This window comes from Ovis aries, chromosome 10 (assembly GCF_016772045.2).
Source record: "Ovis aries strain OAR_USU_Benz2616 breed Rambouillet chromosome 10, ARS-UI_Ramb_v3.0, whole genome shotgun sequence".
Classification (NCBI taxonomy): Eukaryota; Metazoa; Chordata; class Mammalia; order Artiodactyla; family Bovidae; genus Ovis; species Ovis aries.
This window is the reverse complement of record NC_056063.1, coordinates 64494766-64506937: the sequence shown is the minus strand read 5'-3', so window position 1 is coordinate 64506937 and position 12172 is coordinate 64494766.

Here is a 12172-nt window from a genome sequence, read left to right as displayed (position 1 = left end):
CTACTGAACCGAACTGAACTGAAAACATATTTTCAATGTATTGAACATCCATTGACAAAGTTTAAATAGTATCAATACCCAGTCTTATAACACAGTTTTAGATCTCAAAAATTATATCATCACATTTCAAATGGCCTCATTGTACATATTATGTGTATACATATAAATATTCATTATATACACATAATAATATATATAAACCTATGTTTATGTAAATATGTACATATAGATGCTATTTCAATTTAGAACTTCAACTAATGCCCATTGATAATAGATTTGTTAACAGAAGTCTTTAAATAGAAAATGGCTTTGTTGAATAAATTCCATTTATAGTTCTTTTTAGAGGAATATTTATATTATAATTTCCTACCAGGTTTTCTCTCAATGAACTGCAATATCAATATACTGAAAAGTAACATTCCAGTTTTAAATATAAAAGCTATAGAAATCCAGCAACACTTTAAATTATTTCCAAATCTAGTATAAAAAACTCTTCAGGTTTTACTGTTTCTGAATCCTGATAAACTTGAATACCCTCACTTTTTCACTCACAAAAGAAAGAAACACTGCTCTACAGCAGCACCTTTATCAATTTATTAACAATTTTTTTACCTGATGTTTAGAGGAAACATTGATAATGAATTCAGTTCAGTCTCTCAGTCGTGCCCGACTCTTTGCAACCCCATGAACTGCAGCACGCCAGGCCTCCCTGTCGATAACAAACTCCTGGAGTTCACTCAGACTCATGTCCATCGAGTCAGTGATGCCATCTAGCCATCTCATCCTCTGTTGTCCCCTTCTCCTCCTGCCCCCAATCCCTCCCAGCATCAGAGTCTTTTCCAATGAGTCAACTCTTCACATGAGGTGGCCAAAGTACTGGAGTTTCAGCTTTAGCATCATTCCTTCCAAAGAACACTCAGGGCTGATCTCCTTCAGAATGGACTGGTTGGATCTCCTTGCAGTCCAAGGGACTCTCAAAAGTCTTCTCCAACACCACAGTTCAAAAGCATCAATTCTTCAGCACTCAGCTTTCTTTATAATGCAATTCTCACATAAATACATGACCACTGGAAAAACCATAGCCTTGACTAGACGGACCTTTGTTGGCAAAATAATGTCTCTGCTTTTGAATATGCTATCTAGGTTGGTCATAACTTTTCTTCCAAGGAGTAAGCATCTTTGAATTTCATGGCTGCAATCACCATCTGCAGTGATTTTGGAGATCCAAAAAATAAAGTCTGACACTGTTTCCACTGGTTCCCCATCTATTTCCCATGAAGTGATGGGACCAGATGCCACGATCTTCATTTTCCAAATATTGAGCTTTAAGCCAACTTTTTCACTCTCTACTTTCACTTTCATCAAGAGGCTTTTTAGTTCCTCTTCACTTTCTGCCATAAGGGTGGTGTCATCTACATATCTGAGGTTATTGATATTTCTCCTGGCAATCTTGATTCCAGCTTGTGATTATTCCAGCCCAGCGTTTCTCATGATGCACTCTGCATATAAGTTAAATAAGCAGGGTGACAATATACAGCCTTGACGTACTCCTTTTCCTATTTGGAACCAGTCTGCTGTTCCATGTCCAGTTCTAACTGTTGCCTCTTGACCTGCATACAGATTTCTCAAGAGGCAGGTCAGGTGGTCTGGTATTCCCATCTCTTTCAGAATTTTTCACAGTGCATTTTAATCTGCACAGTCAAAGGTTTTGGCATAGTCAATAAAGCAGAAATAGATGTTTTTCTGGAACTCTCTTGCTTTTTTCATGATCCAGTGGATGTTGGCAATTTGATCTCTGGTTCCTCTGCCTTTTCTAAAACCAGCTTGAACATCAGGAAGTTCACAGTTCACGTATTGCTGAAGCCTGGCTTGGAGAATTTTGAGCATTACTTTACTAGCATGTGAGATGAGTGCAAGGGTGTGGTAGTTTGAGCATTCTTTGGCATTGCCTTTCTTTGGGTTTGGAATGAAAACTGACCTTTTCCAGTCCTGTGGCCACTGCTGAGTTTTCCAAGTTTGCTGGCATATTGAGTGCAGCACTTTCACAGCATCATCTTTCAGGATTTGAAATAGCTCCACTGGAATTCCATCACCTCCACTAACTTTGTTCATAGTGATGCTTTCTAAGGCCCACTTGACTTCCCATTCCAAGATGTCTGGCTCTAGATGAGTGATCCCACCATCATGATTATCTGGGTCATGAATATCTTTTTTGTACAGTTCTGTGTATTCTTGCCACCTCTTCTTAATATCTTCTGCTTCTGTTAGGTCCATACCATTTCTGTCCTTTATCGAGCCCATCTTTGCATGAAATGTTCCCTTGCTATCTCTAATTTTCTTGAAGAGATCTCTAGTCTTTCCCATTCTGTTGTTTTCCTCTATTTCTTTGTACTGATCTCTGAGGAAGGCTTTCTTATCTCTTCTTGCTATTCTTTGGAACTCTGCATTCAGATGCTTATATCTTTCTTTTTCTCCTTTTTTTTTTTTTTTCACCTCTCTTCCTTTCACAGCTATTTGTAAGGCCTCCCCAGACAGCCATTTTGCTTTTTTGCATTTCTTTTCCATGGGGATGGTCTTCATCTCTGTCTCCTGTACAATGTCACGAACCTCAGTCCATAGTTCATCAGGCACTCTATCTATCAGATCTAGGCCCTTAATTCTATTTCTCACTTCCCCTGTAAAATCATAAGGGATTTAATTTGGGTCATACCTGAATGGTCTAGGCAGTTTTCCCTACTTTCTTCAATTTAAGTCTGAATTTGGTAATAAGGAGTTCATGATCTGAGTCACAGTCAGCTCCTGGTCTTGTTTTTGTTGACTGTATAGAGCTTCTCCATCTTTGGCTGCAAAGAATATAATCAATCTGATTTCGATATTGACCATCTGGTGATGTCCATGTGTAGAGTCTTCTCTTGTGTTGTTGGAAGAGGGTGTTTGCTATGACCAGTGCATTTTCTTGGCAAAACTCTATTAGTCTTTGCTCTGCTTCATTCCACATTCCAAGGCCAAATTTGCCTGTTACTCCAGGTATTTTTTGACTTCCTATTTTTGCATTCCAGTCCCCTATAATGAAAAGGACATCTTTTTTGGGTGTTAGTGCTAAAAAGTCTTGTAGGTCTTCATAGAACCCTTCAACTTCAGCTTCTTCAGCGTTACTGGTTGGGGCCTAGACTTGGATTACCATGACATTGAGTGGTTTGCCTTGGAAATGAACAGAGATCATTCTGTCGTTTTTGAGACTGCATCCAAGTACTGCATTTTGGACTCTTTTGTTGACCATGATGGCTACTCCATTTCTTCCAAGGGATTCCTCCTACATTTGTAGATATAATGGTCATCTGAGTTAAATTCACCCATTCCAGTCCATTTTAGTTGGCTGATTTCTAGAATGTCGACATTCACTCTTGCCATCTCCTGTTTGACCACTTCCCATTTGCCTTGATTCATGGACCTGACATTCAGGTTCCTATGCAATATTGCTCTTTACAGCATCGGATTTTGCTTCTATCACCAGTCACATCCACAGCTGGGTATTGTTTTTGCTTTGGCTCCATCCCTTCATTCTTTCTGGACTTATTTCTCCACTAATCTCCTATAGTGTGTTGGGCACCTACTGACCTGGGGAGTTCCTCTTTCAGTATCCTATCATTTTGCCTTTTCATACTGTTCATGGGGTTCTCAAGGCAAGAATACTGAAGTGGTTTGCCATTCCCTTCTCCAGTGGACCACATTCTGTCAGACCTCTCCACCATGACCCACTCGTCTTGGGTTACCCCATGGGCATGGCTTAGATTCATTGAGTTAGACAAGGCTGTGGACCTAGTGTGATTAGATTGAGTAGTTTTCTGTGAGTATGGTTTCAGTGTGTCTGCCCTCTGATGCCCTCTTGCAACACCTACCATCTTACTTGGGTTTCTCTTACCTTGGGCATGGGGTATCTCTTCATGGCTGCTCCAGCAAAGCGCAGCCACTGTTACTTACCTTGGATAAAGGGTATCTCCTCACTGCTGCCCTTCCTGACCTTCTACGTGGGATAGCTTCTCTAGGCCCTCCTCACCCGCACAGCCACTGCTTCTTGGACTTGTGGTGGCTCCTCCTGCCCACTGCCCCTGACCTCGGACTCAGGGTAGTTCCTCTCGGCCGTTCTTGTGCTGTCACAGCCTGGCACTCTCAGCTGCTACCCCTGACCTCGGTCGTCGGGTAGCTTCTCTAGGCCGTGCTTAGTGCTTCAGTTGCAGCCGCCTGCGCTTAATGCTTCAGTCGCAGCCGCCCGCACTTAGGGCACTGGTCACGGTTAGAAGTGCCCAAAAATTACCAGTAGAATTCTGTGAAATATTAATAAAATTTCATATTAAATATTTTCACCCCATGTATGCATTTTTTCACACCAACTTAAAAGTTCTCTAAAACTATAGTAAGTTTTGTATAGTAATATAGTATAGTATTAATGTACAAAGACAGCATTAAGGAAAATATAATAATGAATTAGTGATATTGACAATATTTTGAGGCTGAAAATAAGGTCCAAGTGTTTGTAAATCATAGCATAAATAAAAATGTCTGGGCAAGAATATGGTTAAAGCCATTTAGAGAGCAGCAAACATCCTCAGGATTGTATTCCATCATCCTCATCTTCAAAAGAAGGAGTATTTTTTTCACTTAAAAAAAATTGATTTGTAGGTAATTTAGAATGTGATGTTAGTTTCAGGTGTACAGAAACTTGATTCAGTTATATACATATTCTTTTCAGATTCTTTTTCATTATAGGTTATTGAAATATATTGAATATAGTTCCCTGTGCTATGCAGAAGGTCCTTGTTCACCTCTTTTGTATGTAGAACTGTGTATATATTAATCTCAAACTCCTAATTTATCCCTCCCTATCATCTTCCCCCTTTGGTAACCATAAGTTTGCTTTTCTATATCTGTGAGTCTATTTCTGTTTTGTAAATAAGTTCACTTACATCATTTTTTTTTTTTTAGATTTCACTTAGAAGTTATGACATATGATATTTGTCTTTCTCTCTCTGACTTACTTTAATTAATATGATAATGTCTAGGTCCATTCATATTGCTGCAGATGATGCTGTTTCATTATTTTTACTGGTATGTAATATTTCATTGTGTATATATACCACATACTTTTATCCATATCTTGGTTATTGTAAAGAGTGGTGCTGTGAATACTGGGGTGCATGTATCTTTTTAAATTAGAGTTTTCTTTGCTCAAGAGTGAGATATAAAAAGTAGAGTTACCATGTGATCCAGAAAAGAGATTTTTTCCTGAGAAACTGATAGAAGAGCCTCCATTGCAGTTTATTAGCACATTGGAAAGTTAATGAATCTGCATATTCCTTGAGGACATCCCACATACCACTTGCTACTCCTCTGCAGTCTGGAATTCTGACAGCCAAGTAAGTGTACACAAGTTCTTGTGCACACTTCTTCATGGAAAAACACACATCTAGGAATAGATTGGAATACTTGCCCTCTCCACAACCCAGTAGAATATGAATTACTCCTAAAAAAAAAAATGTCTTGTAACTAGTGACGCTTAGGTATTCCCTTAAAAATAAAGCTGCTTTCTGTTTAGTCACTTTGCTGAAATCAATTATTGTACAATTCCCACTACTAAACAATAATTTTCTAGTATTTTAATGTTACTTTAAATGTGTACTGGCAGCAGAGGATCACCAAACACTAAAGACTAACACTTTAAAATGCATGTAAGAATTAAAGATTTTAAAATTTAAAAAATAAAAAACTAAAATTAAAAAAAAAAGTGATTAAAAGAAACAAACAAAACAGAAATCAGGTGGAAAAGTAGATGATTCAGGAAGCAGACCAAAATAATCTTAAACATATCTTAATATACAAGATATGAAAGAATGTGTAATCGTGGAATAAAAATAAAGACTTTCACCAAGGAGGATATATGGATAGTAAATAAGCATGTAAAAAGTTGTTCAGAAAGATGTAAGGGTAACCAATAAGCATATGAAAAGATGCTTCATGTCATATGTCTTTGAGGAGGTGTAAATAGAAGCAACAAGTTACAACTACACATCTATTGGAATGGCCAAGACCAGAACATTGACAATACCAAATACAGAAATGTGAAGAAATTTGTGCTAGTTTTGCTGTTGTACCTCAAACTGCAAGTTATTGCTACAGTATATGTTAAGTACTAAGTTAAGAGGAAAAGGCATTAAATCTGTAAAGATATTTTTGGGGGACAAGGAAGAGAGACTACATTTACACAATTTTTATTGTAGTACACTACTATAATCATTCTGTTGTTCAGTCAGTTCAGTTCAGTTGCTCAGTCATGTCCGACTCTTTGCGACCCCTTGAATCACAGTATGCCAGGCCTCCCTGTCCATCACCAACTACTGGAGTTTACCCAAACTCATGTCCATCGAGTCGGTGATGCCATCCAGCCATCTCATCCTCTGTCATCCCTTTCTCCTCCTGCCCTCAATCCCTCCCAGCATCAGGGTCTTTTTCTAATGAGTCAACTCTTCCCATGAGGTGGCCAAAGTATTAGAGTTTCAGCTTCAACATCAGTCCTTCCAATGAACACCCAGGACTGATCACCTTTAGGATGAACTGGTTGGATCTCCTTGTAATCCAAGGGGCTCTCAAGAGTTTTCTCCAACACCACAGTTCAAAAGCATCAATTTTTCGGTGCTCAGCTTGCTTCACAGTCCAACTCTCACATCCATACATGACCACAGGATAAAACATAGTCTTGACTAGATGGACCCTTTTTGGCAAAGTAATGTCTCTGTTTTTTAATACGCTATCTAGGTTGATTACAAAATGTCATCCAAGGAGTAAGGGTCTTTTAATTTCATGGCTGCAATCACCATCTGCAGTGATTTTGGAGCCCCAGAAAATAAAGTCTGACACTGTTTCCACAGTTTCCCCATCTATTTCCCATGAAGTATGGGACTGGATGCCATGAACTTTGTTTTCTGAATGTTGAGCTTTAAGCCAACTTTTTCACTCTCCTCTTTCACTTTCATCAAGAGGCTTTTTAGTTCCTCTTCACTTTCTGCCATAAGGGTGGTATCATCTGCATATCTGAGGTTATTGATATTTCTCCTGGCATCTTGATTCCAGCTTGTGTTTCTTCCAGTCCAGCGTTTCTCATGATGTACTCTGCATATAAGTTAAATAAGCAGGGTGACAATATACAGTCTTGATGTACTCCTTTTCCTATTTGGAACCAGTCTGTTGTTCCATGTCCAGTTCTAACTGTTGCTTCCTGACCTGCATTCAGGTTTCTCAAGGGGCAGGTCGGGTGGTCTGGTATTCCCATCTCTTTCAGAATTTTCCACAGTTTATTGTGATCCACACAGTCAATGGCTTTGGCATAGTCAATTAAGTTCGTTATTTTTGTTAATCTATTAATGTGTCTAATTTAAAAATTAAGCTTTAAAAGCAAAAATGTATATAGGATTTGGTGCTATTTTCAGTTTCAGGCAACCACTGGGAATCTTGGAACACACACCCTGCAGATAACTGGGGGCGAAGGGACATGTCCTCTATGTTCTTTTTCCAATTAGTCTGAAAACTGTCAGTTAAACTGATTGATCCTGGTAATGCAGAAAAGATACATAAAATTTCTGAGGTTCAGATTTTTTTTCCTCTCCACTGAAAGAATCAGTATTATTTTGAGTATAGCAAAACATTTAACAGTTCTCTAATAGTCTATTCTGGAAAAAAAAAATAAGAACAAAATATTTTTTTATATAGAAGTAAACACCCTTTCAAGGGCCGCACAACAGGCTATTTTGGCACTGCTTTTGCTTTCTCAGCCCTTGCTGGTCAAGTAAGTGGAGCATGCTGTTTGCACTGGTCTGTTCTCTCACAGGGAGGGGTGGTTTCCAGTTGATGTGTTTGATTGCTTTTCTGTATACAATTTAAACCCTGGAATTTTGTAGCTTTTAAACAGTAACCTAAGGTAGATTATGTCTTCCCCAGTAAGACGGCCAATTTCAGTCTTTTTGAGAGGATAAGAGATAAGAGATAGGGGTGAGAACCAAGGGAAATCATCAAAGGAATATAAAGAGAGCCAGGGCACAGAAAGGAGAGTGAAAAATAGAGATCACAGGGAAAATATTCTTGTTATGCATTGGCTCTTTCCAGAATGGGTGGGTATGTTTTCAACTTCAAATCCAATGTTGAATCAAATCGTGTTCCCAGTGCTCTGTTTCCTGCTGATGATATTCTTGTTCCACACTCCTGATCCTGCTGAGTGAGTTTTGCATTTTTATAAGGTCTGATTATAAAATGAGTGACCTTAAATCCATTGCTACCAAGGGATTCTAGCTAATGGGTTAAAGTCTGAATAATACTAGTAGTAAGATAAATATGTCCACTCAACCATGTGTTTATACCTTTCTCCATTTCATTTTACATCTTATTGATAAAATTGAATTAAATTGTCAAGACTCACAGGAAATGATCTGGTGTTTAAGATTCTCTAGTCCTTAAAAACACTTCAAATTTCAGAAGTATAGGCTTTTTCTGGCCAAGTAAAAACATGTTTAAAAGCATAAGGCATTTTAGAAAATGTGGGGTTATTTTTCCCTAAAGTACTCAGAAAAAATAATGATTTTCATTCTTGTTGTGTTCTCTTAAATCTGCCCTTCTTTCTATGAAAGGTGACATATATCAAGGTGATGTAGTTGTTGAGAAACTAATTGTACAATAATTCAGAGACGGAAGAAAATGCTTTATTAAAATAGTTAAGGATGCACTATTAAATAGGTAAAATTTAAGGTAAGTAACGAATAAAATTTGGGTAGTTTTTGAATGATGGCCACACATGTCAGTCTCTCTCACAAATGGCTAAACAGTACATTGTTTCTCATAGATACTTATTTCAGTTTGAACTTGGAGAAACATCAGTCTTGCTATATTTGTGCCTGCTAAGTCACTATAATCATATCCGACTCTCTGCAACCCTTGGACTGTAGCCCACCAGGCTCCTTTGTCCATGGGATTTTTTCAGGCAAAAATACTGGAGTGAGTTGCCATACCCTTCTCCAGGGGATCTTCCCAACCCAGGAATTGAAACTCAGTCTCTTTTGTCTCCTCCATTGGCAGATGAGTTCTTTACCACTAGTGCCATCTAGGAAGCCCCTTGCTAGATTACCACCAAAAAAATCTTTATGAAAAATAGAATATTCTAGTGTTTTTCTTTCCTCATGTAAGAACACCTTTCATTATGCAAGACTGAAATTCTATGCACAGTAAGCAACAACGGCCCTTTCCCATTCCCCATCTCCCCCCACCCTTGTCCTTGGCAGTCACCTTACTACTTCCTGTTTCTATCCGTTTGACTGCTTAGATATTTCATGAGCAGAACCATACAAATTTTTTTTAACTGTCTCATTTCACTTTGCATAATATCCTCAAAGTTTATCCATGTTGAAGCATGTGAGATTTTCTTCTTTTTCAAGTTAGCATAATATTTCAGTGTATGTATATACCATACATAGCATGGTTTTGAAGCTTCAGAATATTTTGTTCTTGCCTTGCTTTCCAAGCATACAATAGTCTTGACAAACTTATTATGTTTGTCTATTATTTGTGTGTTTCCATCCACTGTGAATCTTTAAACTGTGTCTGTGTGTGTTAGTCGCTCAGTCATTACTAACTCTTTGTGACCTCATGGACTGTAGACTGCCCAGCTCCTCTGTCCATGGGATTTTCCAGGCAGGAATACTGGAGTGGGTTGCTATTCCCTTCTCCAGGGTATCTTCCTGAAACAGGAATCAAACCCAGATCCCCTGCATTGCAGGTAGACGCTTTACCATCTGAGCCACCAGGCAAGCTTAAAATAGTTAAAATAAGTTTTACCTTAGGATTTGATTTCTCTCTGAAGACTTACACGCATCAAAAGCACAAAATGAAGATTTTTTTCCTGCCCTTTTCTATAGTCCTTCTAAACTGAAGATAGAGATTTTTATGTTTCTCAGTTTTCTCAAGGGCCTCAGTTCCTAGACCCATGGGAAACTGTTATATATTGTAGTAAAGTGGTGTTGGGAGACAGACTGTTAGTTTATATATGTTGAGCTTGCGTTAAGCTTAATACTTTTGGCTTTGACTGGCTATTTCCAGATCCATGTTGGATCAGAGCTCCACTGCCCAGAATCCACCACCTGAGGAATTAAATCTTAACCGAAAACACTCTTGCATCAGGGAGCTAATTTGTAATTCTCTACAATGACCTATCATTGCTGCATAATAAAAATATTTTTTTTAAAAAGAAAACTTTTAAAAGGTTAATTATGATACTAAGGTTGTGGTGGGAAACAGTGTCAGACTTTATTTGGGGGGGTTCCAAAATCACTGCAGATGCTGATTGCAGCCATGAAATTAAAAGACGCTTACTCCTTGGAAGGAAAGTTATGACCACCCTAGACAGCACATTTAAAAGCAGAGACATTACTTTGCCAACAAAGGTCCGTCTAGTCAAGGGTATGGTTTTTCCAGTAGTCACATATGGATGTGAGAGTTGGACTGTGAAGAAAGCTGAGCACTGAAGAATTGATGCTTTTGAACTGTGGTGCTGGAGACGACTCCAGAGAGTCCCTTGGACTACAAGGAGATCCAACCAGTCCATTCTAAAGGCGATCAGCCCTGGGATTTCTTTGGAAGGAATGATGCTGAAGCTGAAACTCCAGTACTTTGGCCACTTTATGCGAAGGGTTGACTCATTGGAAAAGACCCTGATGTTGGGAGGGATTGGGGGCAGGAGGAGAAGGGGTCGACAGAGGATGAGATGGCTGGATGGCATCACCGACTCGATGGACGTGCGTTTGAGTGAACTCTGGGAGTTGGTGATGGACAGGGAGGCCTGGTGTGCTGTGATTCATGGGGTCGCAGAGTCGGACACAACTGAGTGACTGACCTGAACTCAACTGAACTGAACTGAAGGTTGCGGTATCTTAAGGAGGAAGAACTATCATCTGTGTAAACTTTTTTTTTTTAAATTATCTTTGAATGTGACATGGTCTCATTCACGTTCTGCATATTTTTAACTTTCCAGTCTTATCTCTTCAAACCATTAGGCATTTTAGACTGTACGCTCTCTCCTTTATTGCGCATTTCCAATTTTTGAAACTTCTTGATTTTTCTTTTCATTCATTCTTATTTCCTAGTAATCCTTTCCTGAATTGAATATGTACTTGCTCCCTACAGAAGTGTGATGGCATCCAATATTTCCTCTGAACAGAACTCCATTTTTTTTTAAAGCAACTATCTAAGCAATATTTATGTTTGTGCCCTGACACTCTATTTCTTTTATCTCTGTATTTTTCAACCCCACTAAGATCTCAAGTTTTAGTTATCTCTGAGGGGCTACTACCGGTGCTTCCCAAGTTTCTTTTGCAGGTACTCTGTGAAAAATAACATATTCTTTCCCCACTACACATTCACATAATCTCATCCTCTCCTAGTTTTTGAAATACTACAAACACATACATATCCCTTTCTGCCATCATCCTTCCTGTTCCATAAAGGAATGGGTCTTTCATCTGAATTAATATGCTAGTAACTCATCCTGAGATGAGAAACATGATCAAGTGGAGGTGTCCCTGGAAGAGCAAATTCAGGGCTTGTCACTAGTTCAAAAGCTGCACGTTTTCCTGCTCTGTTGAGCTTAAGGTGAGCTTGTTCTTATTCCAAATATATTCCTTTATCCCCAATAAAACCAGCTCCCTCTTTGCTTCACTTTGTCTAACAAGCTTATAAATATATTTGTGAATTATTAACCTAGATAACTAAGACCATGACTGCCAACATTAAAAAGAGTTCCTTCCAGAGGGAAGATCCTCTAAGTATATGTCATATTTGCTTGTGGATGGAGGACCATTGAGAGACCTTGTACAATACATCTGTACTGATCTCTTTCCACATGGGAATTGAAATTGAGAACTGTAGTTATACTTGCATACTTATTGCCCTGCATGAACTTGCCTCACACATATCACTCTTTGTTTAAAAAGACTTCCTTTTTCTGCAAATTGCAATAGAACGCTAGCTATTTAGTTGATGTAAGCAAATTTAAATCAGGACTCTGAATTCTTTGGGATTTCCCTGGTGGTTCAGTAGTTCAGGCTCTGTGCTTCCATGTAGCGGACACAGTTTTGATTCT